At 48.7% G+C, this 8,154-nt stretch overlaps 1 pseudogene; it reads right to left on the reverse strand.

Moving 5' to 3' along the window:
- Positions 1–2,115: 2,115 nt before the first annotated feature.
- On the reverse strand, positions 2,116–2,187 carry LOC128044030 (uncharacterized; annotated as a pseudogene).
- Positions 2,188–8,154: the final 5,967 nt, after the last annotated feature.

Consider the following 8,154-nt stretch of genomic DNA (forward strand, 5'->3'; position numbering starts at 1 on the left):
GTCAGCAGCACCTCAGAGCCCAGATGGAGGTTCCTGGGGCCTCATCTTTGGGACAGGGTCAGCCCCGCAGGTGACCAGCCCCCAAGTCCCAGGGTACATCAAGGGAGGGGGACCGTGGCCAGACCTGCTGATCCAACACTGATGTACACATGTGCAGTATACTCGGGGGGCTGAAGAGTGTCCCCAAATACCCACATTCATTATGATTCATGCCCAGGCTGTTGTGTGCTCTCTCATGAGATGGTCGGTCAGGTGTGGCCACAGAAGAACATCTGGGGAAAGCCAAGTTTATCAAACTCACGGACCCCAGAGATGGAGCCACAGGTGCAGGGCCACAGGGAAGCACAAGAGTGGAAACAGGAGCGGGGGGAGGCCTAGAAGAGCCTTTCTCAGTGCCGGGGGCCAGGGGCTCTGGGGCTGTCCCCAGTTGTCTGATCCCTGGTCCTGGGTGACCAAGGGCAGGGGGAATGTTGGCATAGTGTGTGGGGTGGATAAGGAGGTGGGGTGGGGTCTAGAAGCTAAGTTCCTTAAGATGCCAAAACGTCACAGATACAGAAAACTGTAAAACACAACCAACACAACCTGAACATCAGATTATGACACTACGTGGCAATGGGGTCCTCGCAGATGGAATGAAGTAAAGAAGCTTTAAGATGAGATCACCCCGGATCAAGGTGGCTCCAAAGCCAATGACTGGCATCCCAACAGAGGAGAAACCACTTGAAGATGGGGGCAGAGGCTGGAGTGACATGGGCTCGGGTCAGGGACACCTGGTGCCCCAGGAGCTGGGCAAGCCTGGAAGGATCTCTGCTGCTGCCCCGTCAGCCTCCAGAGAGGGCATGGCCCCGAGACACTGACATCTCTGATTCCAGCTCCAGCCTGCGAGAGAACCAGTGTTGTCTTAGGCCCCCAGTTTTAGTGATTTATTGAGCCCTGAAACCACAGTCTCAAAAACGTTCCTAGGGGTTTCGGCATTATCGTGAAACAGAGTCGAGAAACCAATAAAATTGTCTGTGAAACCTTCCTTTCAGCTGCCAGGAGAACACCTTTGGGATGACATTTAAATTTAGGGGCGGGAGGCAGAAGGAATGCTTTGGTGGGTATTGAGAGTCTGCCGGGACTGGCACCACAGGAGGAGGATCAAAGGTTTTCACCGGGAAAGCCCTTCGTGTATGAACGAGTCATTCTCACCTCAGCGCCCAACTCCAGGTTCCTCCCATGCTCCAGGGAACACACACTGGGATCCGCCTGCATCTCAACACAGCACAAAAATCTCCTTTTCCCAGACAATTAATTTAAGACGCTGGGACACGTGGGGCAAGGCACCTGAAACCTGCTCAACGTTTCTGCTGAACTCTATGTGGAATTTATACCTATCTACTGACGGCCAGGAGTAGATTCACTATCAGCCAAATGACTGCAGCCATGAAGGGCACTCACATGCATCTAGTGGCAAGTAACAAAACTGCAGGAACACGGGGAAAGGCAGTCACCACAACTCTAAAGTGTCCTGGTGCCCATCAGAGAAAGTCCCATCCGTACCTGTCTCTCCCTGTCCTGAAGGTCACCCTCTTAGAATATATACTGCACATAGCCTTAATAGCCAGGAAGACTCTGTCATACTTTCTGACCCAGAGTTAATAGTGTGAAATAAAAAGAAGTTTTATTCTTAGAAAATTTTCCAAATGCAAACCATAACATAAAATTTAATGTGACTTTTCTTTCAAGCCATATTTTATCAAAGTCCTGACAGAGTCTCCTAGAAATGGGGGCAGGGTACCCATCTGAAAAATCACTCTTCTGGAAAAACTGACTTATGAAAAGATACAGATGCTTCATGCATTTATTTGCATGTTATCCTTGAGCATGTGCACACACGGACACACACACACACACACACACACACTATGTGCTCAGTTGTGTCTGACTCTTTGTGACCCCACAGAATGTAGCCCACCAGGCTCCACTGTCTACAGAATTTTCCCGGCCAGAATACTGAAGCGGGCTGCCATTTCCTTCTCCAGTGGTCTTCCCAATCCAGGGATCAAACCTCTGTCTCCTGCGTCTCTTGTATCGGCAGACAGATTCTTTGCCACTGAGCCACCTAGGAATCCCCATCCCTGGGCAGGGGCCATGCTAATCTCTGTATCGTTCCCGTTTTAGTGCATGTGCTAACGCCAAAAGCACGTGGAAGTTAAAGGAACCCACACCCGCATGAGTAACTCCAATGTCCTCGCCCCCAGCTTCCCCAATGGTTTCAGCTCCTCCAGACTGATCTCAGCCTGAGTTTTTGTGCAGAATAATCTGACTTCCTTGTACTGATGTGGGAAGAAATAACAGCTGTTTTCACAATTCACCATCCACACATGGTAACAAAAGACAGTCACCTCTCAGAAGCTAGCTTTGCTAAAAGTGGCTGTTGGGAGGCAAACTCCTAACTGCACTTTGATGGATGAGACACAGTTTAACTTTGCCAAGAAGGAGAATTTGGGAGAGAAAAGAAAAGACAGACAAGGACTTTCGTGCAGCAAAAATATTCTACAGCTTACGGCTATAAAATTCTAACAACAAACAAGCTTTACTGAGGAGAAGAAAGAAACCACATACTCTCCAATGCAGAGCCCAAGGCCCAGAGCTGTCTCAGACTTGAGGAGATTGGAGTAAAAGCAAAATCACTGAAGGAACAAAAGCAGAGAGGCTCAAAGGGAGCCTCGAACATCAGTATTTTCAACGAATAAACATCCGCAGGCACCTGTTTCCTGGGAACCAAGAGAGAAGAGTAGATACTTTAAAGAAAAGCAGGGAGTGAGGTGGGTGCCGTGGGGACTAAAAGGCAGCTAATTTTATCTGGCTTCTTTCCAATGATAAAATCTAATCCATCATTTTCTCTGGGTGAAAGCTCTTAATGAAAATTTAGAGAGTGCAACTGAAATTTAGAATTCTCCAGGGATTCTGCCGGGAAGATGTCTAACCGCCACATAAAACTTGCCGCAGCTGACTCTGCCGAGAGAACTGGCCACGTGGGAGGCCATGAGGCTGTAGTGCGGCTCCTAGACCTCCGTGCCCCTCGCTGCCACCAAGGGAAACCTCCTCCTCCAGCTAGGGAGCCCAGTTTACTGCTTTCCGCTCAGGGACACCCTGTGGGGAGGGCTGATGGAGACGAAGCCTTTCAGCACAACACACTTGCTCTCTGACAACATCCCCCACACGCCGTCCTCACTCAGACAGACGGGGAAGGAGTCCCACTAGTCTCCCTCATGCAAATATCACACCTGGCTAGTTCCAGACATTTCCATCACCCCAAAGGAAACTCTGTACCCATTAGCACTCACTCCCCACCCCACCCCAGCCCCAATCTGATTTCTTATTTTGTAGTTTTATTTATTTACTTACTTGTGGTTGTGCTGTGTCTTCGTTGCTGCGCATGGCTTTCTCTAGTGGTGGCGAGTGGGTTTAGCAGTTGTGGCATGCATGCTCAGTCACCCTGAGACATGTGGGATCTTCCCAGATCAGAGATCAAACCTGTGTCCCCTGTACTAGCTGGCAGATTCCTATCCACTGTACCACCAGGGAAGTCCTAATCTGTTTTCTGTCCCTCAGTTTGCCTGTTCTGGATGTTTCACGCAAGTGAACACATGTCAGGTATGTGGCCCTTTCTGTCTGTTCTCATTCACTGAGAACAGTGGTTTTGAAGTCCATCCACAATGTAGTGTGTGGGCGCTTCACTCCTTTTCACAGCTGGATGACGCCCCCTGTATGGACAACTTCACTCCAGTTATCCACCACCCATCAATGGACCCAGGCTCTTTCTACCTCACAGCTGCTGTGACTGCTGCAAAAACCGTGGGCAGGCAGGTATCTGTTCAGGTGCCCATTTTCAATTCTCTTGGGTATGTACCCAGGAGTGGAGTTGCTGGGTCACCTGGTGACTGTGCTTAACCTTCCGTGGAAACTCCAACTGTTTCCCACAGCTGCTACACCGTTTTACATCCCCATCAGCCATGCACAAGGGTCCCAATTTCTCCACATCCTTGCCAGCACTTGTCATTCTGCATTTTTATTTTATTATAACCACCAGAGAGGGGGTGAGTGGTATCTCATGGTGGCTCAGATTTGCATTCTACCAAGCATTTGTTCATGTCCTTGTTGGCCATCCACTTATCTTCTCTGGGGAAGTATTTGTGAATCTGCACTTCCAATGCAGAAGGATGCGAGTTCAATACCTGGTTGGGAACAAAGATCCCACATGCCACAAGGCATGCCCCCCCCCCAGAAAAAAAAAAAAAACTTTACTTAGGCCACAATGTGATCCCTGACTAGGGACTGAGCCCATGCCCCTCACATTGGGAGTACAGAGTTCCAACCACTGGACCACCAGGGAAGCCCCCATCGGTGCATTTTTGAACTGGGTTGTTTGTCTTTCTCCCGTTTCCACTCATCTTTCTGTAACCCTGCATGTAGGAGTCCAGGGCACGTGCGGTCCTACTACTCCGTGAGGCTCGCAGGGCCCTCCAGTGCACAGGCTGTGGCCTTTCGTCAGTGTTTGGAAACAGAGGGAATGATCTCAGCCTTTTAATGATCTCCTTCCTGGGTGTTCCCTTCTTAAGGATCTTTGATCAAAGGACATCATCATCCAATATATTTAATATTTCATTTTCTCCTGGGAAGAGATGGATCCCAGTTATCCCAGAGCAGAAGGAATGACCCAAAGGCCAGGTTAACACCTCAAGCCACATAACACAAGACAGCAATCAGGGCTTCCACATCTCTGAAACCCAAGCCCACTGCCACCTTCAATCCCAGAGAGGGCCTGAAGAACCAAAATTCATCAAAAAAAGCCAGAAAACACACAGTGATACCAGATGCCACCACTAAGCTTTTTGTTACACTAGTGACAAATATTTATTAGTGACAAATATTCTCCCACTTCAAAGCTGCACCATGTCCATTCTCTGTGCCACAGGCTCAGTATCCCCTTAATTTTCCTCCTTTGATAAACAGGCAATTCAGATTCGTTTCCACAAAAGCAGGGCCCACATAATTCTCAACAGATGTGCCCCAAGCACACGCAATGCTAGAGAGTTGTGCTAAAGCCCTTCTCACCTTAACTCTCTTTCATACTATAGTGTCTCACCCTGGAAAACCAGCTTGATTTAAAGGAGCTCCCCAACATTCAGAAACTATGTTATCCTGTACCTACGTGAAAACACGGGTATGACCTCTCACACTTGCAACCTGAACAGAAGGTTTTCAACGATAAACATTCTAAGCCGAGACTCCCCTGGGTCCAGGGGTTAGAATCCACCTGCTGACGTAGAGGATGTAGGTTTGAGCCCTGGTCCTGGAAGATCCCACCTGCCAAAGGGCAACTAAGCCCATGTACTACAATTATGAGGCCAAGCTATAGAGCCCGCAAGCCACAGATACTGAGCTTGTGCTTCCCTACAAGAGAAGCCACCGCAACAGGAAGCCCCTGCTCTCCACAACTAGAGAAAGCCCGCGTGCAGAACAAAGACCCAGAACAGTCAAAAATAATTACCAAATTTAAAAGCAAAGAAACATTCTAAGTCATCTCAGCAAACCTCGACCCAATGCATCTGCGCCTGGTTAGGATGTGGCCTCCAAGAGGAGGTGCAGGCGTCCTGCACAAGGGTGGCTGCCTGCCCCTCCTGAAGGGAAGGGTCACTGGAGCTGCCTGAAGCCCCTTGGCTCCCCGTGGCCCAGGCGGTTCTCTCTGAGCCCAGGGAGACAGGTTCGAGGTGTGGAGCTGGGACACGGTAAACTGCCTTTTCTTATGTGAGACACTGTGAACCCACTTCAAACCGAAATTAGAGGGAAAAACTAACATTTTTTTTCAATTTTCTGATACGTGAAGTCCCCTAGACCACAACAAATCACCCGCCCTGTAGAAAGAAATCACCCCTCCCTTCCCTATAACCCCTCATCTGCCTTCCCTTGGACCTCTCCTCTCACTCACCTTCCCACCTGACAGTGTTTTTGTTTCTGATGAAAAGCCATCATCTGTCTGACTTTCCCACTCACTGGTGAGTTTCTGTGCATATCACACACAAGGGGAGCGGAGCGGGGACAGAGGGAGGGCGCGGGGCTCCTCAGTCCCGGCTCCGGCCCCCTCTACCCCCATCGCCTCACCCCACTCCCAGGTCTGGCCAAATCAGGGAGCCTCTATGGTGAAGGAGGCTGTAGGGTAGTAACCAAGGTGTGTGGACTGAACTGACAACAGATGAACAGAAGAACAAGTTCATTTGTATGCACATGGGAGCCCCGAAGAGTAGCTGGCTCTATAAATGGTTTCAATTAGATGCTTATATACCTAACTTAATAGGGGAAAGGGAGCCGGGAGAAAAGCCTTCTTACAGGAAAAGCAAATCTCTTTAGGAAAGACAAATGGGTTTTAAGAGAATAATCGAAACGTAAGAAAGTATGTGATAATGTCCCCCTAGAAGGGACTTGGGATAGAACTTATTCCCAGTGTCTCCCGGCAGCAGACCCCCCACAGAAGGAATTTACCACTGCCTGACTTCCCAGAAGCTGCTCTTAGTCAGATGAGGGATGCTCCAAAAAGCCCTCTTTCTGCATTTGTTGATTCTTGCATGCCTTCAGCTCAAAATAAACTTCACATCAAGGTGCTGTATTTTGTACTGTTTTGTTTTGTTAATGTTATTTTAATTTTTTAAATTTTTATAAAATCTTTATTTGAAATTTTAAAAATTATTTGGCTTCACTGGGTGCTAGTTGCTGCATGTAGGATCTTTAGCTGCCATGTAGGACCTAGTTCCCTGAACAGGAATTGAACCCCAGCGCCCTGCATTGGGAGCGCAGAGTCTTAACCACTGGACCACGAGGAAAGTGCCCAAGGTGCTATATTTTTGGCATGGCACATCCTGATCCCCTTCATGACCCATAACCACACATGTTCGCCCTGTCACCCAGCACCAACCAGGTCCCCTGGGTCAGCAAGAGTCGCTGCTGTGTGGGCCACCTGCTTTTCCCTCCAAAGCCAGGTACAGCAGATCCTTTAAGGGCTGCTTGATCTCCCACATGAGGCTGATTAGAACATACACCGAATGAAGGAGTCAAGAGGGGAGTGTGGCCCCCCTACCCAGCAACCTGGGAGCCCACTGGGGAGCAGAGGAGACGAACGGTGTTGGGTCCTCACTCCAGGAAGCCACCGACACAGCCAAGGAAGGGGGTGGCCAGACACACCAAAACCTCCCCTCCAGGCCGGGCCAGTAGCCCCTGGTCCACGATCCTCAAGTTGAGGTCACAAGAACACCCTCTGACAGAAACCCTTCAGCAGGCTGCTTCCTGAAACCCTGGCTACACCGATGCTGCTGAGTGGCTCACATGTACCACCCCTGCCCCCACTCACCTCCAGCACCCCATCTCTCCAGGGTTTACTCTTCCAGTGAAACCATGGTTGTGTTCAGAGCACCTGATAAAGTTTTGCAACAATAGCAAAAGGCAAGAATTCTGTCCTGATGTATCAGAGTTTTTTCCACTGGGAATAAAATGAATAAATTCCCCTCCTTTTCCAAAAAAATATAGACATAAGCATTCTTAAGTTCCTACATAAGACCTGTGCTTGGAAATGTCTATGACCCAAATATTTTGTCAATTCAGTATGTACTGGGGCACCAAAAAAGAGGAAAAAAAGACCAAGCAGTGAGTCCTTTCATAATCCTCTGAATTATGTTTTGACATTTGAGTTTACACAAATCTTGTTTGTTTTTACATGGGACCCACTGTATTCCTATATATGTGTTTCTTTTCCAATATGAGAAAAATTACTCTAAGGAGATGAAACAGAATGTCCCACATGTTTTCACAGTCAAAGTCCCACACGTCTCCACAGTCAAAGTCAAGTGGTTGGAAAGAGTGGAGCTAGAACTGGTTCTACGGGATGGGGGTCTGGCATCCTCGAGCTGGGTCCCAGCAGTTAGCAGTAGACCCAGTCAAAGCTGTGAGGTCCATTAACAAAATCACCACCATCATCACCATGACCATCATCACAAATACCACCATCATCATCACCACCATCACTACCATCACCATCCTCACCAAAACTACCATCACCATCACCACCATCATCCCCACCATCATCACTACCATTATCATAATCAAAATCACCACCAT

The sequence above is a fragment of the Budorcas taxicolor genome, chromosome 2 (genome assembly GCF_023091745.1).
Source record: "Budorcas taxicolor isolate Tak-1 chromosome 2, Takin1.1, whole genome shotgun sequence".
NCBI lineage: Eukaryota > Metazoa > Chordata > Mammalia > Artiodactyla > Bovidae > Budorcas > Budorcas taxicolor.